General features: G+C 43.1%; 1 protein-coding gene across 7 annotated transcripts in view; it reads left to right on the forward strand.

The window, feature by feature from the left end:
* disp1 (dispatched homolog 1 (Drosophila)) overlaps nt 1-27638 on the forward strand; it is a 390670-nt gene that overhangs the window by 143979 nt on the left and 219053 nt on the right. For 5 of the 7 annotated variants that reach the window (XM_078212185.1, XM_078212182.1, XM_078212184.1 and 2 more), the window contains one exon: nt 4334-4453. The exons of 1 other annotated variant lie outside the window; for it this stretch is intronic. The gene's annotated coding sequence lies outside the window, so the exon portion shown is untranslated. Of the gene's footprint in view, nt 1-4333; nt 4454-15175; nt 15266-27638 lie in introns of all 7 variants that reach the window. One more of the 7 variants, XM_078212187.1, reaches the window with a different exon arrangement.

Consider the following 27638-nt stretch of genomic DNA (forward strand, 5'->3'; position numbering starts at 1 on the left):
TTCTGAGGGTCTATGTGGGTAAACTGAGAGAGAATATTTTGGGGAATTTGTTAATATAGGTCCACCTAAAGAAAGGAAGATGGCCACTTGAAGGCAGCTGTTGTACTTGGTTCAGGGTTGTTGAGGTAAATCTTGATTCTGACCAAGTCACAGAGTTTGTTTCTCCTATAATTTTCCTTCGAACCTTCTGCCCTCGTCTCCCACTTAAAGATTGTAGCTCACATAGAGTTTCATCAATGACCATCTAGAATATAAGAACCTGCCGAAGCTGCTTTCCTTTATGCGTACATTCACCGACTGACCCATAGCTGTCACACTAACAAGGCAGATGGCACTATCGTTTCTCTGATTGTCCACCTTCATTTGAACAGGTGATACATTATTTAAAAGATTTTAAAAGAAAAACACGATATTTCAGATCCTGCTTCTACAGAAACGTATTCTGTGATGTACAATTAGTATAATTTATTTGCCTGTCTGCGTTTGGCTGCTGAAGGGATTAAGAAAAAATGCCCAATGTCCTGTAGCAGCAGCTAGAATCCCAGTTCGATATATCATTCTGCAGTGTGCTTACACAGCAGGGCAGTAACGAGTGTAGAGTCTTAATAATCCAAACTAAATATAGAACAAGTTAATCTATGAAGAGAATCATTTTCCATCCCAAGCTCCTGGGAGTTGCTTACAATAGGCATTGATATTTAAATTAAAAAGATGTTTCAGACGAAGCACTCTGCCAGTAATTATGGCAGAGGAACAGAAATAGGCTACTCAGCCCCTCAAGCCTTCCCTGCGATTCCAGAAGATCATGGCTGATCTACTTGTAAACTCAACTCTACATGTCTGCCTACCTCTCCCCGTGCCCCCCCCCCCCCCCCCGATAACCTTTCACCCCCTTGGTAATTAAGAATATGTCTGGCTCTGCCTTGATATCTAAAGGCTCTGCTTCTACGTAGGGTAACACTGCTGCCTCACAGCGCCAGGGACCTGGGTTTGATTCCAGCCTTGGGTCACTGTGCGGAGTCTCCCCGTGTCTGCGTACGTTTCTTCCGAGTGCTCCAGTTTCCTCCCACGGTCCAAAATGTGCAGGTTAGGTTAATTAGCCATGGTAAATGCGTGGTGTTGCAGGGATAGGGTGTGGGCCTGGATTAGAGTGGGTGCAGACTCAACGGGCCAGATAGCCGCCTCCTGCACTGAAGGAATTCTGTGGATTCTGCCTTTTGAGGAAGAGAATTGCGAAGACTAATGGTCCTCAAAGAATAAAATTCTCCTCATCTCTATCTTAAATGGGAAACCTGTTACTTTTAAGTAGTGATCTCTAGTTCTCATTTTTTCCACAACAGTGACACATTGGTTAGCACTGCTGCGGCACAGCGCCAGGAACCTGGGTTCGATTCCCGGCTTGGATCACTGTCTGTGTGGAGTCTGCACGTTCTCCCCGTGTCTGCATGGGTTTCCTCCGGGTGCTCCGGTTTTCTCCCGCATTCTAAAAGACGTGCTGGTTAGGTGCATTGACCCAAACAGGCGCTGGAATGTGGCGACTAGGGGAATTTCACAGTAACTTAATTGCAGTGTTAATGTAAGCCTTACTTGTGACTAATAAACTTTACTTTATAACTTTCTTCCAGGATCTTGTATTTCCTTCATTTTGCCCCTGGAAAGGTGGCAATGAGGTGGCTCTTTACAATGGATTGATAGGCCATTTTGGAGAGCAGTAAAGAACCACCAAGATTGCTGACGATCTAAAGTCATGTAGACGGGAAAAATGGCAGATTAACAAACCAGGATGGGATTATAAGACCGTATGGTCACCATGATTGATGCATTTAATTCCACATTTGCATATTAAACAAATTTATCCCAGCTGTGGTGGTGGAATTTGAACTTGTATGTCAGGATTATTCTGCCACATGGCATGATGGTTTTTATTACAAGGGCTTTGGAGTATAAGGATAGTAAGAACAGTTTCTCCTTGTCTACTTTGTCCAGCCTCTCATGATTTTGAACATTTCTATCAAATCTCCTCTTAGCCTTCTTCTCTCCAAGGAAAACAGTCCCAACCTCTCCAATCTATCCTCATTACTCTGTGACAGTTCTTCACCCATCAATTTGTCTTTTAAAGTCACCATTCTCTACCGGTCTCTCAAATACAATACAAATGTTCTCGCCGAGTTATGTTCACTGTTTTCCTCCTTCAGCCTCTGCACCAAATTACTCCTGATTCTCTGATTCCTCCGTCTCAACTCAGCATGTTCTCTCCTGTCTGAGTTATCTTCCCTAAGTCTTTGTCTCCCCAACTCATATCCGTGACCAACCCACTGCTACTGCACAAAGTCTTGCTAATCCTCAAATTACAATACAGATAAGCCCTCTCTGTTCACTTCCTTGTATCATCCCCATCCCTCTTCCTCACCCCAACACTGATGACATCCTTCCACCTGTGAGAGATGATGCAATTGCAGCCTCATTGATGAGGTCGGATGAGATTATCTGCCGCATTTCTTTTGCTGGCTGAACAGGCTGATTCTGGAAAGGCAAATTCTGCCACAATCTCATATATGAAGTTGTCCCTTGGAGTGTCTGAAGCCACATATCATTGTGATGAATTCCTGCCAACAGCTGGTATCGCCATTTGTAACGTCAGCTGCAGTTTCCCACTTGTGATTGATTTTGACAGGTTTTGTGTTGTTTTTGACAGCATCTTTGAAATGAAGCTTTGGGCACTATGCTGGTCTCTAGGCATTTCCTTGGGGATGCGGCCACCTTCCATCCAGTGCATGTGGCTAAGCAAGTGAAGCCACCTTTGCTTGATTAGTGCGAGTATGCTTGGCATGTCTGAAAGAGGACTGCTTTAATGGTGACTTTGTCCTTCTGTGTGGTGCTGAAAATGCAGCAAAGATACTGGAGATGGAAGTTATTGAGTCCTCTTTCTTGTCAGATGCAAGTTATCCAGGTTTTGATGGCATACAGCTATATGCTGAGGATGCAGGTCTTGTGTATATATAGGAAATTTGTTAATCAGCCGAATTGGTGGCTGCCTTTCCAATGCATGTGCTGAACTGTAGATTCAAAGTAGCAGAATTTTCTGATGTCTGCTACTTGTTTGTTCTGACCAAATGGCCCAACCTGACTTCCTTTTGTGTCCATCACTTGAAAAAGCTACCATCCAATTCACTTATAACTGTAATCTCAGAATCCCAACTTTCTCGCCTTCGCCCCTCCATTTGGCTAAAATGTTTCTGCAGCTAATGATTTACTCAACCGTAATCTCACTCCACCTTTGATGTCCTAGTCTCCAATAAAAATCATTCTCACCTCAGCCATTCCCCAGGTACAGCCCTCATCTTAAGTCCAAGGGACGTAGATTTGAAAGGCTGTGGCAGAGGACTGGTTGAAATATTGACTGCCAGGTTTTACTGGTCTGTGTAAAATACTATCGGGTCTTGGTCTCCTGTTCTAAGCTGTTCACTATTCCACGATCATCCTGGAATACAAAGTAACGCTTGGCTTCTTTTCTCTGCTGTAAGCCATCTACATAACCCCTCTTCTCTGCCATCCTCTCCACCTTCACCTCCAATAACAAATGTGAGGAGCTTCCAGACTACTTTGTAACTAAAATCTCAGAGTAAAAGATCTCCAGGTAAGAATGGCAGATTTCCTTCCCTAAAGGGCATTAGTAAACCAGATAAATTTCATGGTCATCATTAGACTTTTAATTTCAGATTATTAGTGAAGTCAAATTTCACCATCCTCTGTAGTGGAATTGGAACCCAGCACATCACCCGAGGTTCCACAATCATCTGAAGTATCGTATTCTCCAATTCTGGTTTTTTGTGCATTCTCGATCATTATTGTTCTATCATTGATAACATGCCTCCAGTTGCTTGGTCCCAGGCTCTTGAACTCACCCCCCTGTTGCTCTCTGCCTCTCTACCCCTTTCCTCCTTTAAAACACTCCTTAAAATCTTCCGCTTTGACCAAGCTTTTTGTCCTGTGACCTAATATGTGGCTCAGTCATTCTTGTTTTATGATGTTCCTGTGAAGTACTTTGGAATATTTCATTACATTAAAGAAGCTATATAAATGCAACTTGTTTATAAGTGATGCCTAGTTTTAACCAGCACCAGTGGATGGATGGCTGACTTCCCTTGCATGACTAGCAGTGTTTAAGCTAGTCTTTCTGTGGCTACCCCGACTGAGATTAGTTAATCAAATCTTTAACTTTCTTACTGTGTTTAGTTCACCTTCTTACTGGCTTTATCAACGGAGACATGGGGGGAAGTGAATATTAATTGCAAACAATGCACTCACTCTCCTTTCTCTGTTCCTTTGACAGCTCAATAGTCAAGAAAACACCATGTCAGCAATTTTAGCCACGAGTCAATTTTATTAAGGAATTTGGGTGGAGAATCAAGGAGCACCATCCAGTGCTGGAAAGAGTGAGACAACGGAAGAGGTAAAAAAAAGATTTGACATCTACATATTTGGTTGAAGTCATTAATTTCAGTGCACATACTTGCCCAAGGGGCCTACTTTTCCAAGTGATATGTTAGCATTTCAGCTACTTTTGGTCCCACTCCTGCCCCAAACAATCATATTGATTTGTGAAGTGAGTCTATTATGTAAGACTGAATTGTATTCATAGCTCTGAAATCATTCTGTGAGTTGAATCAAAAGTGCTGAATCAACAGTTTTACTTTCAGATTTTGAAACGCATTTTGCTGCAGAATTTCACTTTGCTAATGTGGGGTGTCTCTTTTCCCTTCATTTATTCACTCAAAGTACTCAATTTAAAAGAAATGATTTTTCATTAACAAAGATCCCAATTTAGATGGTGTCATTCTCTTTGTTGTTGGAACAGTTGTAGTCATCAAAAAAGCAGATTTTTATTTGAGATCTGATTTAATTTGTTATGCTGTGACGGCAGCTTTTCTGAGTAAAGAAAATGCCTGTTGTGGGACGATGGGAATGGATTATAGAGTCTGACCAGTTAAGCCGTGTGACAAATGAATACTGCTTTTGGTATGTCCTGTGCTGTTTTAATGTTGTACATCTGTTGGTTCGGTCATATTACAAGTTGGCAAGGAGTGCTTCATGTGAAATAATAGCTGTTTTTTAAGTTCTCTTGAAACTGTGAATCCGCGAGGGCTGCAGATTGTTTCAGTCAGGTAAACATGATTTTGTTTATGGGAAACTTGGATGTTTTATAGGATTATGTTCGAATTCACATTTAAGGCTCTTTGTTCTGTGTTGTGGTCACCTCAGTAATACATAAGGCCAGACTCCAGGAAGAACAGGAAGTTAACCTGAAAATGGGATTTGAGAGTTCTCCCCAGTTTCAATCCCCCTCTCCTTTTGTGGAAGGGGTGAGTGAAGCTGATCAAATGATGCAAACCCATCTGGTTCATTAATGTCATTCAGGGCCATCTGCTGTCCTTAATTGGACTGGCTTACATACAGGAATGTGGTTGACTCTTAAATGCCCTTTGAGATGTTACTCTGAGCAAGTTACTCTGGGGTCAGTTAGGATGGGCCATAAATGCTGGCCCAGCCATGAAAGAATGAAAAAAAGATGGAGGAAGAGCAGTGGAGCTATCCCTTGCGCCCTGGCCAATATATACCCCTTAATCAGCACATTGTGGGGATTTGCTGAGCGAATGTTGTTTCCTGGGGTTTCCTACATTACAGCAGTGACTATACAACAATGTCTATGCAATACATGTTGTTTATATCGGCTTCAGAAAGCATTCAAAGATTACCCTACAGGAAACTTGTTAAGAAGATGGAAGTTTGAGGAAAGCATTGGTGTGGATATGGAGTTGGTTTGCTGACGGGAAATGGAAAATGATGGTGGATGGATGGTTTTCAGACTTGGGAGTGGTTTGCAGTGGTGTTACTCAAGGGTCAGTTTTGGGCCCTTTTTTTTGCTTTTTATAAACCACCTAGATTTAGGTGTGGGAAACAGCGTTATAAGATTTGCAATTGAAAATTGACAATCAGTGTGATAGATAGTGATGAAGGTAGTTGTTGAATTCAGGATGACGTGAATAAGATGGTAAAATATGCAGGAGAATAGCTAAGGTGTGAAGTGATGCACTTTGAGACGATTAGTATGGAAAGACATTGAAGGGTCAGCACTGCTGCCGCACAGCACCAGGGACCTGGGTTTGATTCTGGCAGTAAGAAGTTTAACAACACCAACAACATAGAAAGGAATAAACTCATTAACGATAGTCAACATGGTTTTGTGAGAGGGAGGTCATGCCTCACGAACCTGGTGGTGTTTTTTGAAGAAGTGACCAAAATGGTTGACGAAGGAAGGGCCGTGGATGTTGTCTATATGGACTTTAGTAAAGCGTTTGACAAAGTCCCTCATGGTAGGCTAGTGAAAAAGGTTGGATCCCATGGGATAAAGGGGGAGGTGGCTAGATGGGTGGAGAATTGGCTTGGTCATAGAAGACAGAGGGTGGTAGTGGAAGGGTCTTTTTCCGGCTGGAGGCCTGTGACTAGTGGTGTACCGCAGGGCTCTGTATTGGGACCTCTGCTGTTTGTGATTTATATAAATGATCTGGAAGAAGGAGTAACTGGGGTGATCAGTAAGTTTGCGGACGACACAAAACTGGCAGGACTTGCAGATAGTGAGGAACATTGTCAGAGGCTACAGAAGGATATAGATAGGCTGGAAATTTGGGCAAGGAAATGGCAGATGGAGTTCAATCCTGATAAATGCGAAGTGATGCATTTTGGTGGGAATAATGTAGGGAGGAGCTACACGATAAATGGAAGAACCATAAAGGGTGTAGAGACGCAGAGGGACCTGGGTGTGCAAGTCCACAGATCTTTGAAGGTGACGTCACAGGTGGAGAAGGTGGTGAAGAAGGCATATGGCATGCTTGCCTTTATAGGACGGGGCATAGAGTATAAAAGTTGGGGTCTGATGTTGCAGATGTATAGAACGTTGGTTCGGCCGCATTTGGAATACTGCGTCCAGTTCTGGTCGCCACACTACCAGAAGGACGTGGAGGCTTTGGAGAGAGTACAGAGGAGGTTTACCAGGATGTTGCCTGGTATGGAGGGGCTTGGTTATGAGGAGAGATTGGGGAAACTGGGGTTGTTCTCCTTGGAAAGACGGAGGATGAGGGGAGATTTAATAGAGGTGTATAAAATTATGAAAGGCATAGATAGGGTGAACGGTGGGAAGCTTTTCCCCGGGTCGGTGGTGACGTTCACGAGGGGTCATAGGTTCAAGGTGAAGGGGGGGAGGTTTAACACAGATATCAGAAGGACATATTTCACACAGAGGGTCGTGGGGGCCTGGAATGTGTTGCCGGGCAAGGTGGTGGAGGCGGACACACTGGGAACGTTTAAGACTTATCTAGACAGCTATATGAACGGAGTGGGAATGGAGGGATACAAAAGAGTGATCTAGTTTGGACCAGGGAGCGGCGCGGGCTAATTGTTCCTGGTTTCTCGTTTCAAGGCTTCATTCTACGATCATCTTGCTGGTGCCAGTACAGAGTGATACTGCGGATAGTTGGGAACCTGTCTCGGGGGCAGGGGATTCATATGGTGTTCGTGGAAGTGGAAATGACTAGGGTTGGGAAGCATTTTCCGATCGGGGCCATTGTGATCTCCTGGACTCGTTTCGATCGCCTCAGGGGGTCGGAGAGGAATTTCCCAGATTTTTTTTTCCCCATATTGGCCCTGGGGTTTTTCACTCTGGGTTTTCGCCTCTCCCTGGAGATCACATGGTCTGGAATGGGGGGGTGGGGGTAAGTTAATAGGTTGTAATGAACAAAGCATCGTAGCTGTGAGGGACAGCTCGGTGGATAGGATATTGGTATGTAGATAGGCTGGAAAATTGGGTGGGGATCCTGGATTCAGGATTCAATCCTGGACTGGGGAGCGGCGCGGGCTTGGAGGGCCGAAGGGCCTGTTCCTGTGCTGTATTGTTCTTTGTTCTTTGTTTGTTCTTTGTTAAAGTCCAACAGGTTTATTTGGTAGCAAAAGCCACACAAGCTTTCTGGCCTCAGGTAACTGTCTGTGTGGAGTTTGCATATTTCCCCCTTGTCTGTGTGAGTTTCCTCCAGGTGCTCCAGCTTCCTCCCACAGTCCAAAGATGTGTAGGTTAGGTGGATTAGCCATGGTAAATGCACGAGGTTATGGGGATAAGGGAGAGAGGAGGGCCTGGTTGGGATGCTCTTTCGGAGAGTTGATGCAGCTCGATGGGCTGAATGGCCTCTTTCTGTACTGTGGGGATTCTATGAAGACAGTTTTGAAAAGTATAGATGAGCAGAGAAACCTTGCTGTCTGTATACACAAATCGTTAATGATGGGGCAGATAGATGCACAGTATACAAAAGGAAATAAATCATGCTAGCAGTTTAGTCACTGGTTAGGCCTCAACTGCAGTCTTGTGGACAAAGCTGGGCATCATCTTTCAGGAAAACTGTGAAGGCCATGGAGTATGGAGGTAGTTTACCAGATGTTGCCAAGGATAAGACACTTCAGTTACAAGGAAAAGTTGGAAAATTAGGACTGTTCTCTTCAGAAAAGAGAATTTAAGAGGTCTCCTCTGGGAAGTAAATAAATATGATGTGGAGATGCCGGCGTTGGACTGGGGTAAGCACAGTAAGAAGTCTCAACACTTCAGCAGTCACGGGCATTCGGCCTCTGATCTTCGGGTAAGCGTTCTCCAAGGCGGCCTTCACAACACACGACAACGCAGAGTCGCTGAGCAGAGACTGATAGCCAAGTTCCGCACACATGAGGACGGCCTCAACCGGGATCTTGGGTTCATGTCACACTATCTGTAATCCCCATAGCTTGCCTGGGCTTGCAAAATCTCACTAACTGTCCTGGCTGGAGACAATACACATCTCTTTAACCTGTGCTTAACCCTCTCTCTGCTCACATTGTCTGTACCTGTAAAGACTCGCATTCCAACCATTATCTTGTAAATTGAGTCTGTGTCTGTGTATGCCCTGTTTGTGAACACAACTCTTCACTCACCTAAGGAAGGAGCAACACTCCGAAAGCTTGTGCTACCAAATAAACCAGCTAGATAAATAACCAGAGGTTATAGATTTACTATAGCAAAGGTCTGAAGGGCAAATGAGAATTTCTTTTTACTGGTATCTGCACATTCTATCTGAAAAATTTGGAAGATGATAGCATTGATAATCTCCCCATCCCCATCAGGGAATATGTACAGGTACATGAGGTTGAGGAACTTGCAGATCTACTGACAGAAAGCTGAGAGGTAGGCGTGGAGCAAACTCTCTTAGAAAGAGCTATCACAGGCAAGGTGGGCCAAATGGCCTCCTTCTGTACGGCAAGTTCCTATAATTCAGAGATTAACTGAAATAAACTGATGTGTTGATAGAATTTAGACAGGCAAGACCTGAATATTACAGTCTTAGATTTCTAGATATTGTGTTCCAAGAGTCTGGTGGGACTTGAACCTTGAGTCAGAGGCAAGAGACATCTCAAACTCCATATGTTGTTAGATGCTTCTTTAAGTTAACCTGTAATGGGGTTCTGTAAATATCCATCATCCACAGCCTCTGCTTTGGGATTTCTAACATCAGAATTGCTAGATTTGAATTACATCCTTGTATCTCTCCTCCCAGGCATCCATTATCCTGCCTCTCTATATGTATTAATTCCGTGGTTTGATATACAGGACAATTGCTTAATGTACTATAACAACTAGTCAGCTTTTCAGGAGTAGCCAGAGCGCTTTATTAAATCAGAATATATGTGTACTATTGTAGAGATGTCATCATGTAATATAATTTAATACAGCAGAAAAGATTGAAGTACTTTACAGCAGATTGGAGAGTTAATATAGCATTTGCTAACATTAAATCTATTTTCCTTCTCCTATATTTTGAACATGATCATGTTGCTAATTTAACTGATGCTTTTTGATGCTTTAGAATCTTTCTTCCTGATTTGTCTGCCCTGGCCCCCACTCTCCATCGAGGGAATAATTGGCTCTGCTTAAGTACTTTCTCACTAAATTTCTAATCTTGTTTTACCCAGTCATCAACCAACAGAAGCAAAGACTATTATGTAAAGTCCAGGGGATAGTTAGAAGGCAACCGAGTAGCATACCCTGTACGTCAGCAGCAAATCAAGATTGTGAAAAAATGTATGGAGGAGACTGCTTGGAAAATGAAAGAAAGGCTTACTTTTTATACACCATCAGAAACATTTCAAAGCACTTGAAATGCAGAGCTGATTGCATAGATAAAATCCACAATTATTCCCACAAGCCGCAATGAGATGAAAGACCAGTTAATCTATTTTTGTTTTTCTTTTTTAAAAGAGAGAGGAATGTTGGCCAGGTGACCAAGAGAATTCCCTTCTGGGCTTTGAAATATTGCCAAGGGATATTCACTGTCCAAATAAGTAGGCAGACTGCAGACCTCTGTTTAAGATCTCATTTGAAGGATTCACAATCATGGTCTTGGGCTGATGTACAGAGTATGTTCCTCTTTTGCCTTTTAACTATGCTCTGGATTTTACACCACAGTTTTTGCTTCTTGTGGTTGATAACATGACATTCTCCTGGCAACATGACAACTCTCTGGAGGGAATAATTGGCTCTGCTTAAGTGCTTTCCCACTAAATTTCTAATCTTGTTTTACCCAGTCACTGTAGCCACTCAGGCTAATTTTATTAATCAATTAACCCAAGTGTCTAGTGTTGCAATTTTAGTAAGAACGAAAGGTTTAGCAGGTATTCTGTTTTCTATCTTGTCTTAGTGTCAAGAAAGAAAATAAATAAATATTTGCATGCTATAGACACTGTTGTAATAGCAACTAGTTTGCATACAGCAAGCACCTATTAGCAGCAATGTAATAATGGCTAGATAATCTCACTAGAAAATCAGTGATTTTTAAATTTATTCTTTCATGGGGTGTGGGTGTCACTGGCAAGGTCAGCATTAGTTTCCCACCATCCTTTAAATGAGTGGCTTGCTCAGCCATTTCAGAGGGAAGTTAAGAATCAACTACATTGCTGTGGGTGTGGCGTCACATGTAGACCTGAGCAAATAAGGACAAGCAATGATAAATTCATGGTCACCATTACTGAGGCTAGTTTTCAATGCTAGCTGCTGTGGTGGGATTTGAACCCAGAGAATTAGTCTGGGCCTCTGAATTACTAGTAGACTTGACGTTACCACTACGTTACCGTCTCCCTGTGTTGATTAAGAGTTAGTAAAGGCCAGGTCATGGAGTTACTCCCCTGCTCTTCTTCGATATAGTGATATGAGATCTTTTACAAACACCTGAGCAAGCATATGGGGTTTTGGTTGAACATCTTATCTGAATAACGGCACCTCCATCAGTACATCATTCCCATAATACTGCATTGGAGAGTTAGCCTTGAATTTTGTGCTCAACTCTAATAATAAAAGCACAAGTCATATGCACCCTCACTCTTTCTGTGGAACCAGTCTGCTGGGCGGACCATTGAAAGCCTTGAGCTAACTCTCATGACTTCAGTTCCAACATGTTCACTGGGAGTATGCACACTCTAGCTGAAAATAAAATGGGGGAAGCTGGTTCCATTGATTGTTTTTCATATCAGGCCATATGTACAAGTACAGAAACTTGTACATAGCTTTGAGTTCAGCTATTTCATTCGGCCACTTCATCTCAAGTATCATGTTAATGAGAATATTTCAGACTGGGATAGGTGCTGGAATGCCTTACTGTCGTAGACAGTGAAACGTGTACTACATTTCAACTTTCTCAGCAAGCTAGCCTAAAAGGCAGTTTGTCCTAAAAATGCTGGTAATTTTGAATGTTTATAGATAGCGTGGGGGTATGGAACAAAACATGACTATTCTTTCAAAGAGCCAACACCAGAATGAAATGGCTTCCTTCTGTGTTGCAAGTTCTTCTAATTCTATGATTAACTAAAATAAACTTTTGTGTTGCTAGAATTCAAACATGTAAGGTCTCGGTATTGCAGTGGAGTCTCACCATTATACTCTCTCTCTCCTACCCTGTGGAGACTCTGACCATCCTTTGATCCTTAACCTGTTTTTGGTTGCAGGATGTGCTGTAACCAGAACATAAGAACATAAGAAATAGGAGCAGGAGTAGGCCATCTGGCCCTTCGAGCCTGCCCCGCCATTCAACAAGATCATGGCTGATCTGAAGCGAATCAGTTCCACTTACCCGCCTGCTCCCCATATCCCCTAATTCCCTTATCGATCAGAAAACTATCTACCCGTGATTTAAACATATTCAACGAGGAAGCCTCCACCACTTCAATGGGCAGAGAATTCCAGAGATTCACTACCCTCTGAGAGAAGAAGTTCCCCCTCAACTCTGTTCTGAACCGGCCCCCCCTTATTTTGAGGCTGTGCCCTCTAGTTCTGGTTTCCCTTCTAAGTGCAAAGAATCTCTCCACCTCTACCCTATCCAGCCCCTTCATTATCTTATATGTCTCTATAAGATCACCCCTCATCCTTCTAAACTCCAATGAGTACAGACCCAATCTGTTTAATCTCTCCTCATAAGTTACACCCCTCACCCCCTCAGAACAGGATGTGATGTAACCAGAGCACCATGTGCTGTCCTCTTTGGTCCAAACTTCTTTTGCCCAGTTTTGAAATGTGGACAATTAAACAAAAGAATGAGTTTGTATTTGTATAGCACCTTTTATCATTTGAGAGAACCCCAAATGGCCAGGGCTACACTTTTTGAGGTATTGTCGCTGTTGTAATGTCGGGAGACCCGGCTGCTAATTTGCATGTAGCAAAGCCCATGTTGTAAATAGAAACATAGAAACATAGAAAACTACAGCACAAAACAGGCCCTTCGGCCCCACAAGTTGTGCCGAGCATATCCCTACCTTTTAGGCCTGCCTATGACCCTCCATCCTATTAAGTCCCATGTACTCATCCAGGAGTCTCTTAAAAGACCCTATTGAGTTTGCCTCCACCACCACTGACGGCAGCCGATTACACTCGCCCACCACCCTCTGTGTGAAAAACTTCCCCCTAACATTTCCCTTGTACCTACCCCCCCAGCACCTTAACCCTGTGTCCATCTCGTAGCAGCCATTTCCACCCTGGGAAAAAGCCTGTGAGAGTCCACCCGATCTATGCCTCTCAACATCTTATATAGCTCTATTAGGTCTCCTCTCATCCTACGTCTCTCCAAGGAGAAAAGACCAAGCTCCCTCAGCCTATCGTCATAAGGCATGCCACTTAATCCAGGCAACATCCTTGTAAATCTCCTCTGCACCCTTTCAATCTTTTCCACATCCTTCCTGTAATGAGGCGACCAGAACTGAGCACAGTACTCCAAGTGGGGTCTGACGAGGGTCTTATATAGCTGCATCATTATCCCCGGACTCCTAAACTCAATCCCTCGATTGATAAAGGCCAGCACACCATACGCCTTCTTAACCACCTCCTCCATCTGCGGGGCCGATTTTAGAGTCCTATGGACCTGGACCCCAAGGTCCTTCTGATCCTCTACCGTACTAAGAGTCTTTCCCTTTATATTGTACTCCTTCATCCCATTTGACCTGCCAAAATGGACCACTACGCATTTATCTGCGTTGAAGTCCATCTGCCACTTGTCCGCCCAGTCTTGCATCCTATCTATGTCCCTCTGTAACTTCTGACATCCCTCCAGACTATTCACAACCCCACCAACCTTCGTGCCGTCGGCAAACTTACCAACCCATCCCTCCACTTCCTCATCCAGGTCATTTATGAAAATGACAAACAGCAAGGGTCCCAGAACAGATCCCTGGGGCACACCACTGGTGACCGACCTCCAATTAGAAAAAGACCCATCTATACACACTCTCTGCCTCCTTTGGGCAAACACAGTAAGAAGTTTAACAACACCAGGTTAAAGTCCAACAGGTTTATTTGGTAGCAAAAGCCACACAAGCTTTCGAGGCTCTAAGCCCCTTCTTCAGGTGAGTGGGAATTCTGTTCACAAACAGAACTTATAAAGACACAGACTCAATTTACATGAATAATGGTTGGAATGCGAATACTTACAACTAAACTATTAGTTGTAAGTATTCGCATTCCAACCATTATTCATGTAAATTGAGTCTGTGTCTTTATAAGTTCTGTTTGTGAACAGAATTCCCACTCACCTGAAGAAGGGGCTTAGAGCCTCGAAAGCTTGTGTGGCTTTTGCTACCAAATAAACCTGTTGGACTTTAACCTGGTGTTGTTAAACTTCTTACTGTGTTTACCCCAGTCCAACGCCGGCATCTCCACATCCTTTGGGCAAGCCAGTTCTGGATCCACAGGGCAGCAGCCCCTTGGATCCCATGCCCTCTCACTTTTTCTAGAAGCCTTGCATGGGGGACCTTATCGAACGCCTTGCTAAAATCCATATAAACCACATCTACCGCTTTCCCTTCGTCAATGTGTTTAGTCACATTTTCGAAGAACTCCAACAGGCTCGTAAGGCACGATCTGCCTTTGACAAAGCCATGCTGAGTATTCTTGAGCATACTAAACCTCTCTAAATGCTCATAAATCCTGTCCCTCAGGATCTTCTCCATCAGTTTACCAACCACTGAGGTTAGACTCACCGGTCGGTAATTTCCTGGGCTATCCCTATTCCCTTTCTTGAAAATAGGAACCACATCCACAATCCTCCAATCCTCCGGCACCTCTCCCGTCTCCATCGACGACGCAAAGATCATTGCCAGAGGCTCTGCAATCTCTTCCCTCGCCTCCCACAGTAACCTGGGGTACATCCCACCCGGACCCGGCGACTTATCTATCTTGATGCCATTCAAAGATTCCAGCACAACCTCTTTCTTAAAGTCCACATACTCAATCCTTTCAGTCCACCGCAAGCCCGCAGTACATCCACCATGTCCTTCTCCTCTGTGAAAACCGAGGCAAAATACTCATTAAGCACCTCTGCCATTTCTACTGGTTCCGTACAGATTTTCCCGCCTTCACCTTTTATAGGCCCTATTCCTTCACGTCTCATCCTTTTACTCTTCACATATTTATAGAATGCCTTAGGGTTTCCCTTAATTGTACTTGCCAAGGCCTTCTCGTGACCCTTTCTGGCTCTCCTAATTTCCTTCTTTAGTCCCTTCCTAGATCCCTATCTTCGCCAAGCTCTCTGAACCTTTTGTACGCTTTCCTTTTCTTCTCGACTAGGTCCCGCACAGCTTTCGTGCACCACGGTTCCTTTAACCTACCAACTCCTCCCTGTCTGCTCGGAACATTGTCCTGTAGAACCCTAGACAGGTAAATGCATTTGTGTTTCTCATACTGTAAATGAGTAGAATGTGCATGGAGCAGCAATGAGTAAACTCTCTTTCACATCAAGATCTCATAAACAGCAATTAGAAAATGATCAGATCATTAGTTTTGCCGATGGATGAATATTGCCCAGGATGAAACTCCCATGTTGTTCTTTGAGATTAGTAACAATGGATATTTATATCCCCATGAGAGGGCGGATGGAACTTTAGCTCACAATCCATTCAAAAGCCGGCATCTTTGACAGTCCAACATTTCCTCACAACTGCACTAGGAGGTCTGCCTAAACTCTTTTTCATGGTTTCTATGATCAGTAGTTTACCATTATAGTTGGTAGTGACTCCAGTTAACTATTTTACACCATTTAACGTCATGTCATGAGATTCTCATCTAAAGTTCTACAGGAGCACAGTGTGTTACAACTTATTTTCTTGTCCAGGCTACTTATTCTACAAAATGATGTTTTAGACACATGCTTTACCCCGTCAACTAGTTAACACATGATGCTTCCTACTCACTCTTACTTAAATTTCCAGAAGGCATTTGACAAGATGCCGCACCAAAGACTGCTACATAAGATAAAGGTGCACAGTGTTACAGGTAATGTATTAGCATGGATAGAGGATTGGTTAACTAACAGAAAGCAAAGAGTGAGCGTAAATGGATGTTTTTCTGGTTGGCGATCAGTGACTAGTGGTGTGCCTCAGGTCAGTGTTAGGACCGCAATTGTTTTGCATAGATGATTTGGAGTTGGGGACCAAGTGTAGTGTGTCAAAATTCGCAGATGACACTAAGATGGGTGGAAGAGCAAAGTGTGCAGAGGATGCTGAAAGTCTGCAAAGGGACATAGATAATCTAAGTGAGTGGGTGAGGGTCTGGCAGATGGAGTACGATGTTGGTAAATGTGAGGTCACCCATTTTGGTAGGAATAACCGCAAAATGGACTATTATTTAAATGGTAAAAAATTGCAGCATGCTGCTGTGCAGAGGGACCTGGGTGCCCTTGTGCAGGAATCTCAAGGAGTTGGTTTGCAGGTGCAGCAGGTGATTAAGAAGGCAAATGGAATTTTGTCCTTCATTGCTAGAGGGATGGAGTTTAAAAACAGCGAGATTATGTTGCAGCTGTATAAGGTACTGGTGAGGCCACACCTGGAGTACTGTGTACAGTTTTGGTCTTTTTACTTGAGAAAGGATATACTGGCACTGGAGGAGGTGCAGAGGAGATTCACTAGGTTGATTCCGGAGCTGAGAGGGTTGGCTTATGAGGAGAGACTGAGTAGACTGAGGCTATACTCATTGGAATTCAGAAGAATGAGGGGAGAGCTTATAGAAACATATAAGATTATGAAGGGAATAGATAAGATAAGAAGCAGGGAAGTTGTTTCCACTGGCAGGTGAAACTAGAACTAGGGGGCATGGCCTCAAAATAAGGGGAAGCAGATTTAGGACTGAGTTGAGGAGAAACTTCTTCACACAAAGGGTTGTGAATCTGTGGAATTCCCTGCCCAGTGAAGCAGTTGAGGCTACCTCATTGAATGTTTTTAAGGCAAGGATAAATAAATTTTTGAACAGTAAAGGAATTAAGGGTTATGGTGAGCGGGCGAGTAAGTGGAGTTGAGTCCACGAAAAGATCAGCCATGATATTGAATGGCGGAGCAGGCTCGGGGGACCAGATGGCCTTAACATAGAAACATAGAAAACTACAGCACAAAACAGGCCCTTCGGCCCCACAAGTTGTGCTGAACATATCCTTCTCCTGCTCAGAGTTCTTGTGTTCTTATATTCTTATTAAATCTTTCTGTACTAAGTTAGTTATTTTCTGCTATTAACCATAAAACCTACATTGCCAGAATTTTTTTATTTATGGGATGTAGGCACCGCTGGCGAGGCCAGCATTTATTGCCCATACGTAGTTGCCCTTGAAAAGGTGGTGGTGAGCTGTCTTCTTGAAGCGTTTCAGTCTCTGAGATGTAGGTGTATCTACAGTACTATTGACCCAGTGACAGTGAAGGAATGACAATGTATTTCCAAGTCAGGATGGTGAGTGACTTGGAGGTAAACCTCCAGATAGTGGTAATTCCAGGTATCTGCTGCTCTTGTCCTTCTAGATGGTAATGGTCGTGGGTTTGGAAGGTGCTGCCTAATGCACCTTGGTGAGTTCTTGCAGTGCACCTTGTAGATGGTACGCATGGCTGCAACTGTTGTCAAGGGGTAGCAATCAAGCGGGCTGCTAGATGGTGTTGAACTTCTTGAGTGTTGTTAGATCTGCACTCATACTTCAGTACATTCCTGACTTGTGCCTTGTAGATGGTGGATAGGATTTGGGGAACCTGTGCAACACCCTAATGACATCACCATCAAATCATGTGATCAGTTCTTAAAACTATCATGCAACCAGTTAAATATATAACTTTCCTGCCCCTTACCTCTCTGGTCATGACAAACAAATTGTTACAATATTATACATAAGATCAGTAATACTCTAGACACCATACTATGCATCATTAATCATTATGCCCAGTCAATAAGAAAGCTGATCAGGAGGACGTCTATTCTTCTTTGGTTGTATATGACGTTCTGGAATTTGGTTGCCGACCCTAGAAGTATGATTTTGAACTTCAGTCGATACTTCTTCTCTTGGAACTAATTCTGCATCATTCTCACATGGTTCAGTAGCAAAGACACAATCATCTGGCAACTCAGATTCAACTAAGTCTTCGGTAGTGATATTCACAACACTAGGGACTAAAGAAGTTGGTCATTCTGGAGATGATTCTGAGAAATCATTTTGAGATGACAACAATTGGTCAGCGTGGTGTCGCCAAAGTAGCTCATTTTCAGTTTGAACCGTGTAAGAAATTGGAGCTGTTTTTGCTAAGACTGTGGCGAGTACCCATTTCTCACTCACAGCATGATGACACACTAACACTCAATCTCCTTGTTGAAATGAGCTTTGCTTTGCCCTCAACTCTCTTCGAGCAACTTGAGATTGGTGTTGATGCTCTGCTATTGGAAGTTTCTGGAGGTAATAGCAAATCAAACATGGTTCTCAATTTTCTCTTTAAGAGTACTAATGCAAGTGAACTTTGAGTAGTGTTTCTATAAGATGCCAAAAAGCTAATCTCACGTTGTGATAACAAACCTTGCTCTCTTGAAGCTTTTAAAGAATGTTTCAAGGTTTGTACAAATCTTTCAGCTTATCCATAGGTGGTTGGATGATAATTTTATATTGTGAATATCATTTACTTGGAGATAATCCTCAAACTCTTGTGCAGTATACTGAGAGACATTATCACTAACAATCTCCGGTTTATCAAATATGGTAAAAAAAAATTCAGTTACACTGGATCTCATAACTTGTGGCCTCTTTTAGTGTGCATCAATTATGACTAAGAATATGTGACGCTCACATGGACCAGCAAAATCTACATGTAATCATTGTCATGGCATTTTAGACAACGCCCAAGGGTGAAAAGGAACAGCCGTGGTGTGTTTCTTATTTGTGCACAGGATTGACAGTGTTACAGTTTTTCTTCAATCTGGGCATCCAGAACCAACCAAAAACAACAACATGCTAATTCTTTCATCTGGACCAAACCAGGATGTCCTTCACGTAGCTGCCAAGAAATCTTCCACAGAGACCAGGAGGAATGATCACTTGGATTCACCAAACTAGACACCCACCTTGGATGGTCAATTCAAGCTTTCTTAACACATAAGCACAGTGGGCCAGGAGACTCGAGCTGAGGCTGTGTAGTGGGCTTCCCGCTGGGCGCCATGGCCTCTGCGAGGCTCTGGCCGCTGGATTTCCGGCAGCGTCAGTTCCATGCCAGGAATTGGCGCAGAGGTGTATAAATTATGCTAATGGATATTAGCATAGCATTAGCGGACCCGGGACTGAAATCTCCAGGCCCGCTAGTGCCTGCTCCCCACCCCGCCAGGAGTGTTTCCCTCCAGTGGGGTTTACAATAGCCCCTCACTTGCCAGGAGCTAGCGACCCGACCCTGTTGGAGTGAAGGGAGGCCATGGAGGTGCCCAGGAGGTTGGGGGTAAAGGGGGGTGCCTCTTGGGCAGTGCCGGGGGCCAGTCTGGTACTGCCAAGTGGCAATGCCCAGGGGGCACATTGGTACTGCCCACCAGGCATTGGGCAGTGTCCAGGAGGTGGGACCTAATGGGATCGGGAGCCTCTGTGGGGGGAGATCAGTGGAGGTGGGGGGTTGTGCTGCCACTCTGCACTCGGTGGTGATAGAGGGAGGGAGGCCAGCCGTCGGGGCTGGACATCGAGCTGGCCAGCAGTGCGGGGCTACTGCGCATACGCCGATCTCTGCGACGACAGATCGGTGCATGAGCAATGTCCTGCTCAGCACTACACTGCTGGTCTCTCCAGCGGGAATAGGCTCCGCCCACTGATTTTTAGGGCACTAAGCAGTGCACAGTGTGTGGGAGATTCATTTTGAAAATCCCACTGAAAAAAACAGCGGGATTTACTCCAGTTTATACACAAATTCAGCACTTAGAATGTTTTTGGGAGAACCCCATTCATTGTTTCAAGTCAGGATGGAACATTGCGTCCCAGCTAACGTTCCTTTCAATACCAAATCCACCACCTTTCCCATCACAGGATAATTTCTGGTATGTCTCTGAAAAATAAAGAATATTAATTAAACTAGTTGGTGGCATCTGTTCAATAGGTAACGGTAAACTTGATAAAGCATCAGCAGTAGCATGGCATTCTGATTGATGATACTTTATATTGTATATTGTATATTGGGGTGGCATGATAGCACAGTGGTTAGCACTGCTGCTTCACAACTCCAGGGATCTGGGTTCGATTCCTGACTCGGGTCACTGTCTGTGTGGAGTTTGCACATTCTCCTCGTGTCTGCGTGGGTTTCCTCCGGGTGCTCCGGTTTCCTCCCACAGTCCGAAGATGTGCGGGTTAGGTTGATTGGCCAGACTAAAAATTTCCCTTAGTGTCCTGAGATGTGTAGGTTAGAGGGATTAGTGGGTAAATATGTAGGGATATGGGGATAGGGCCTGGGTGGGATTGTGGTCGGTGCAGATTCGATGGGCCGAATGGCCTCTTTTGTAGGGTTTCTATGATTTCTATGATTGTAGGAGTGTGCAGATGAGATCAGTGATGATCTTTGCAATCGGCTAGCAGCTAACGACAGTATGCCTTTATACAGCCCCAAAATAGTGGTTAAGGGCCAATGATCAGTCAGTAATGTAAAATGACGACCATATAAATAACAATAAAATTTTCATATGCCGAAAAGTTTACTCGTCGCTGCTTTTTCCAGCTGAGTACAGCCGGATTCAGCACGAGGCCAAGTACAAGAAACAAAAGCTTTTGGTCGTTCTCCCGAAGGCATAATGTGAAACCACTGCCCCTGTTCCATGAGGTGAAGCGTCAGATACAACAGCAATGGTAGCTTCCGATTAAAAGGAATCAGTACTTCAGATTCTGTAAATAATCTTTGACATTCTCCCATTCTGTTGTCCAGTCCCATGACTGTTTCACACGCACTGAATTATGCAATGGCATCAATAACATAGCTAAGTTAGGAACAAATTTAACCATAATAATTTACTAATTTTAGAAAGGACCTCAATTGTGCGTGATGCTTCTAAAATATCGTTCATCTTTTTAGGTGCTTTATGTAGGCCTTTACTATCAATAATGTGATTGAAATACTGGACTGACGTCTGGAAAAAGTCATAGTTTTCTTTCTTGATACGTGGACTATGTGCTTGAAGACGTGCCATGTTTCTTCTAAATTCTTCACGTGCTCTTGTTCACTGGACCTAATAATTGGAACATCATCCAGGTAACATTGTACACCAGAGAGACCCCTTCAAATCTGATCTATCAATCTTCGGAATGGGGCAATCATTTATGACAAAAAAGATCTTTATGAGTAACAGTGGTAAGCAATCGTTGAGATTCAATAGCTATATTCATCTGTAACGGTGTTTGTGAAAGGCCAATCTTGCTGAATTTCTGCCCTCCTAATAACCCAGCAAACAAATCTTTAATTAAAGGAAGTGGATATTGATCAACACTGGATTTATGATTGTTTTAAAATTAACACAAACTGAATCATCTGGTTTCATGACGAATACGATGGGGGTAGCCCAGTCATTCTTTGTAACCGACTGTAACACAATAATGTTAACAAGTTGTACTAATCCTTCTTCGACTTTGGGACGAATTGCATTCAGCACCACTTTTGCTTTGAGACTTTTTGGTTGACTATTAGGCTTTATCTTGAGTTTCAGTTGACCTCCGTTCATTGAGCCAAGTGTCTCTTCCAAAAAAACTTTTGCATTTATCCTGAAGTTGCTACAGATCTGTTTTGACATCGTCCAATCTGTTGACTGCACTCTAGTTAAACTTTATCTTCTCTAACCATGATTTCCCAAATAGAGCTGGAAAATTACCACGAGCCACACGGTGAGGAAACTCTGCTGTTTGTCAACATAGAGTTGAGCGGACAATGATGTAACCTTTAACAGCACAATCTCTTTCATGTGTGTCCTTAAAATCACATCAGCTGGTTTTAGGCCTTGGGCATCACTCAGAATCTATGTGATTTCACCCTGTATGGATCAGACTTTCAGTTGAAGCTCTTCTTCATATTTTTGGACATTCTCTTCTTCACAATCATAATTCTTTTCTTCCATGTTGTAAATTCTTTTTGTAGAATGCAACTTGTTCTTCTTGAAGGTACCCAGATTCTTGCTCTGAATATTCTTCTCGAGGGAAGCTGGTCTAGCCCAACAAGATTTTACAGTGTGACCCATTTTGCCACATTTCTTGCATTGACTGTCCTTGCTCCAATATTTACTCACTGACTGTCCTATTTTGGCACATCTGTGATATGCTTGTTGCTATTTTGACTTCTTATGGGTAGTTCCAAACTTGTGGATTTTCATTCCTGCACCAAATTGTGAAGCCTCTTGAGCAGCCAGTTCCATTGACACTGCCATTTCCCCTGCTGTCTTTAAAGTCAAAGCACATTCAGTAAGCAATGCTCTTTGGATAGCCTCATTTTGGAGATCGCAAATTAGACGATCTCAGAGAGCATCTTCTAAGGACTCACCAAACTCACAATGTTGTGCCAGTCTTTTTAAGGTTGCCACAAACTGCTTTTGCCTTCCGCTTGATTTCTTTGGTAGCACCTGAATCATTCAATGATCAATGGCTTTGGAGAGTACTGCTCTTCAAGGATCTTTGTCAAGTTATCTTGTGTTTTGTTTCCTGGTTTTGCTGGATGTACCACGCACAGGAGCAAATTGAAGGTTTTACTTCCTCTTGTACTGAGAAAAGCTGATACGTGTAGCTTGTTTGCAATTTTATTCGTTTGTACAAAGTACTGAAAATGGTTTACGTAGAAACTCCATGATTCATTTTCGTTATTGAGAGGACCCATGGATTCTATTTGACCTACTGTGTTTCTTGCAGGTACTAGCAACTTGAGATTTAATTTTTTTTTGAGTTTACTGTTTTCCTAGTACTCTCCTTTTCACCCTGGAGACCATTGACTTGATGTATCTTTTTTTAAACAACACCAGCCATACACCAAAGCATCCCCTTTTTAAATATCCCAGACACTGTCTGGAATCTCACCCTTCTCTGATCAGAGAAAGCCCCCTCTTTTAAAACCGCATAAAGAGTTTCTTTCTTACTTTTCTTCCCGGCACTGGCACTTCAATCTTTAATCCTGTTGTTGCTTCTTCCCAACCTTCTAATATTCAAAGTGTGAGGAACCGCAATGTTTATTTTTCTGCTTAGGATCTTTTCGAGATGTCCTCGATGAAACAAAATCCTGACTTGGCGGAAACTTTCTTTTTATAATTTCCAAACTATGTTAGGGGTTCCGTTTAAAATACAAAGAAAGTATGTGTTTTAACACACACGCATTCAAACTGACAGCAACAGATTTATTCCTGGAGCTTCTGCCTGTACAGAGTAGAAAATTAAACTAAAACAGCAGCTTATGCAGTACCCTAATGACATCATCATCAAATCATCTGATGAACTCTTACATCGATCATGCAACCGGTTAAATATATAACACTTGGCAACAGGAAACCTATCCGTGGTTGTGAATAACTGCAATTAAAGTGTTTTTAGGAGCCATTGTTTAACTATTTTTCACAGGAAGTTAGTCATCCTAACTTCATGACTTTAGCTCGGAGTGATTTTATCAGGCTTTATGTAAAAAGATTTGTTGATGTCTGTCAAACTATTCAACAGACAATAGCAAAATTCCCATTCTTAACTGCTGGAGCTACACAGATATTGTAAAGTAATGCAAGGAGCATGTGGTTTGTAGTTTTGATTGTGTTCATTAACTATCAGCAGCTTTTGTTTTTAACAATACTTGTGGTCTCTAGGCTGCTGTTTTGTACTCAGTCCCATAGCAGCAAATACAAGCATGATTCATTGGCAAATACGTCCAGAAATGATGCGAATATAATAATATTAGGCTTTAGCAGCAGCAGTGATCTCATGCACTAAGCTACATATGTCATTCATCCTGAGTTTGTCCCAACTGCAACTTAGTGTTGTAGTGATGGTCAAATGGGCAGATAAGTGGTAGATGGAATTTAACCCTGAAATGTGTGAGGTGATACACTTTGGAAGGAATAGGATGACAAGGAAGTATTCAATGAATGGTAGGTCTCTAAGAAGTTCTGTGGAACAAAGGGATCTTGGCGTGTTTGACCATAGATCTCTGAAGGCGGAAGGGCATGTTAGTGCGGTGGTGAAAAAGGCATACAAAAGAAGGGAAGTCATGTTGAGGTTTTATAGAACTTTGGTGAGGCCACAGCGAGAGTACTGTGTGCAGGTGTGGTCGCCACATTATCAAAAGGATGTGATTGCAGTGGAAGGGGTGCAGAGGAGATTCACCAGGGTGTTGCCTGGGATGGAACATTTAAGTTATGAAGAGAGGTCGGATAGGCTTGGATTGTTTTTGTTGGAGCAGAGAAGGCTGAGGGGCGACCTGATGGAGGTGTTCAAGATTGAGGGACATTGAGAGAGTGGATAAGGAAGGAGCAGCTGTTCCCCTTAGTTGAAGGCTCAGTCACGAGGGGCCATAGGTTCAAGGTGAGGGGCTGGAATGCGCTGCCTGGGAGGGTGGTAGAGGTAGGTTGCCTCACATCCTTTAAAAAGTATCCGGATGAGCACTTGGCACATCATAACATTCAAGACAATGGACCAAGTGTTGATGAATAGAATTGATTAGGTAGTTCTCACATGTTGGTGCAGACTCAATGGGCTGAATGGCCTCTTCTGCACTCTATGATTGTGTGATTCTGTTGGAGGGTGCCGAGATACAAGGCGGCTAAGCCATGGAGTGATTTGAAAACAAGGTTCTTTTTGCTATACAATGTCAACCTCCAAACTTGAGCTGCCATTGAGAAGTCACGTAATCTGATTTTATGGTGGCACATTGGTTAGCCCTGCTGCCTCACAGTGCCAGGGAGGAACCCAGATTCATCTCCACCCTTGGGTGACTGTGTGGAGTTTGCACGTTTCCGTGTCTGCGTGAGTTTCCTGGGTGGTCCAGTTTCCTCCCACACTCGAAAGATGTGTAGGCTAGGTAGATTACCAAGGTAAATGCGTGAGGTTATAGCGATGGGTTGGAAGGGAGAGTCTGGGTAGGATGCTGTTTTGGAGAGTCGGTGCAAGCTCGATGGGCTGCGTAGCCTCCTTCTGCACTGTACGGACTCTGTACTAACACTATTGTGCAGGTCGAATCGTGTGCATACTTGAAAACATGATGTTAACCTGTTTCAACAAATATCAATTATGAAGAGAATCTTTGAGGCTATAGTTTACGGGGGAACAAACGCCACTTGTTTCACTCGTATCATCTTTATGTTGCTAGTGGAACTTGCTTTAGTTTATGTCAGCCACCAGTTTGTAATGTAGTCTCCATGCAGCTGCTATATGACTAAGCAGGTCTCCCCAGAGGAGCTGTGTAATACGAGCAGCATAGAATCATGCAATACAGCAGGACACCATTTGTCGTTCAAACCTGCATCGACCTTTCAAACAACGATCTGATTAGTTTCAGCATCCACTTTCATCCCAATTCCCTGAAAGAATTCCCTTGCAGGAATTTTTCCAATTCCCTTTTGACAGTTGGAATTGCATTTGTTTTCAGAATGGGGTTATTAACATTCCGGAGCCTGTTCTGCCATCCCATTAGATCATGGTTTCTACAGCCTTCATAATGTACATTTATACGGTTGATTTATATCCATTCTATTTATGTGCTTCATATGCTAAACGTCCTTTCCCAACAAAAATATTATTAATTTCATTCTTAAATTCAAATTGACCGAGTATTCACAGGGGGGAACGCTCCAGATTTCCACGACTCCTTGTGTGGAAAGAATGCACCTTGATTTCACTGTGCAGTATATATTTTAAGGCTATGGCCTCTTTCTGGTTTTCTCCCATTAGAGGAAATAATTTCCCTGTATCTACCTTATTGAATCCCTTTGTAATTTAAAAAAATCTTAATTAAATCACCTCACCATCTTCTACGTTCAAGAGAATACAAACATAGCAGTGAGTAATTGTTGTTATACTGCAAATAACCAGCCTGTACATGCTCTTTCTCTTCACTACATCCTTGCTGCGTTGAGATAATATCCAAGTCTTAACTCCTTCCTTCCCAGGATATCAAACCTGATAAAACTTCTCACTCATCTCCCTGTCCTGCAGTGTGACTGGTTTTATAACCTCAGCCTGATATCACTGTTCCACTCCCTGATCAGCACTTTTTGAACCAAATGTTTTATTTTTATTTCTACTTAAAATTATGCTTCTAAAATTTTGAGTTGAGGTTGATGGGATTAGTAATATAAAATAAGTTGATGCATTGACATAGCATTAAAAGTAGATGATCTTGAGAGAAATATTAAATTCCTGTTTCCAGGTACAGGCACAGTGGTTAGCACTGCTGCCTCACAGCGCCAGGGACCCGGGTTCAATTCCTGGCTTGGGTCACTGTCTGTGTGGAGTCTGCACATTCTCCCCCGTGTCTGCGTGGGTTTCCTCCGGGTGCTCCGGTTTCCTCCCTCAGTCTGAAAGACGTGCTGGTTAACTGCATTGGCCGTGCTAAATTCTCCCTCAGTGTACCCGAACAGGCGCCGGAGTGTGGCAACTCGGGGATTTTCACAGTAACTTCATTGTAGTGGTAATGTAAGCCTACTTGTGAATAATAAATTAACTTTAAAACAGGGATAATGTGTTAATTTGCTTTCTGTGGAGTTGCTGCTGCTTCCTGTGTACACTAGAGTGTCAGAAAACTTTCAAATGAGTTGCACAAGAAGATTAGTATATTTCCATTCTTTGCAAATGTATCATGTTGGCAAGGCTACAATTATTCCCATTCCTTGGTACTTTGGGAAAGCGACGGTGGGCATTCTACTTGAAGTGCTTGTAGTGATGGTTCTCCCGTCACAGTGTTAAGTAGAGGCTTCCATAATATTGACATCAGGCCAATGTGTGACTTGGAGGTGACGGTGTTGCCAACGACATTGCTGTTTTTGTATTTCCTGCAGATGTAGGTTGTAGGAGGGAGGTATTGTTAAAATAACTTTACCGAGTTGGTTTAGTGCATCTGTAGACAGAACATACAGCAGCCACAAGATGTCAGTGATGGAGGGGGTGGACATGGGTGCCGATCAAACAGTGTTTTGTTATACAGATGATGTTGTGCTTCCTGAGTATCGCAGCTGTTGCCTTGCAGGCAAGTGGTGAGTATTCCATCACAATCCTGACGGAGCTTGTTTGGAATCGGGCTCTCGTTGTGGCAGGGAGATGTATTATGCTTCCCAAACTTCAACTAATTCATCAGGAAATGCTAACCAAAATACGAACCTGCTGCTGGAACTCTGTTCACACTGGAGAATTAAATCTGCAGCCAACGCAGTTTTACATTTTCTTCCATTCACTGTCTGTTTAGTTTCTTTATCTTTTCTGTCAGCTTAAGACCTTTAAAAGCACTTCTAAAAGTATAACATTTTCGAACACGAGTTCAGTCAGCCCATCCTGAGCTATCCATACTCCTGTTCTCTCACCATTCCTTCTACCTTTTCTGTTTTTTTACTTTTTCAAATGTTAATTCACCTTTTTAAAACATACAAAGGATTCCATTTCCACAGCCATTCACCCTAACTACTCCAAGCAGTCTTAACAGTAGGTCAGATCCCACATGTTCAGCAACATTTTTCCAAGCAGTACGTCTCTCTCACTTGAAAACAGGAAATTGCAGCAGCTTTTAGTAGAACTAAGAGGAGATATGAGAGAAGTGTTCAATGTTAGTGTGTT

This window comes from Mustelus asterias, chromosome 5 (genome assembly GCF_964213995.1).
Source record: "Mustelus asterias chromosome 5, sMusAst1.hap1.1, whole genome shotgun sequence".
In the NCBI taxonomy this organism is placed as follows: Eukaryota; Metazoa; Chordata; class Chondrichthyes; order Carcharhiniformes; family Triakidae; genus Mustelus; species Mustelus asterias.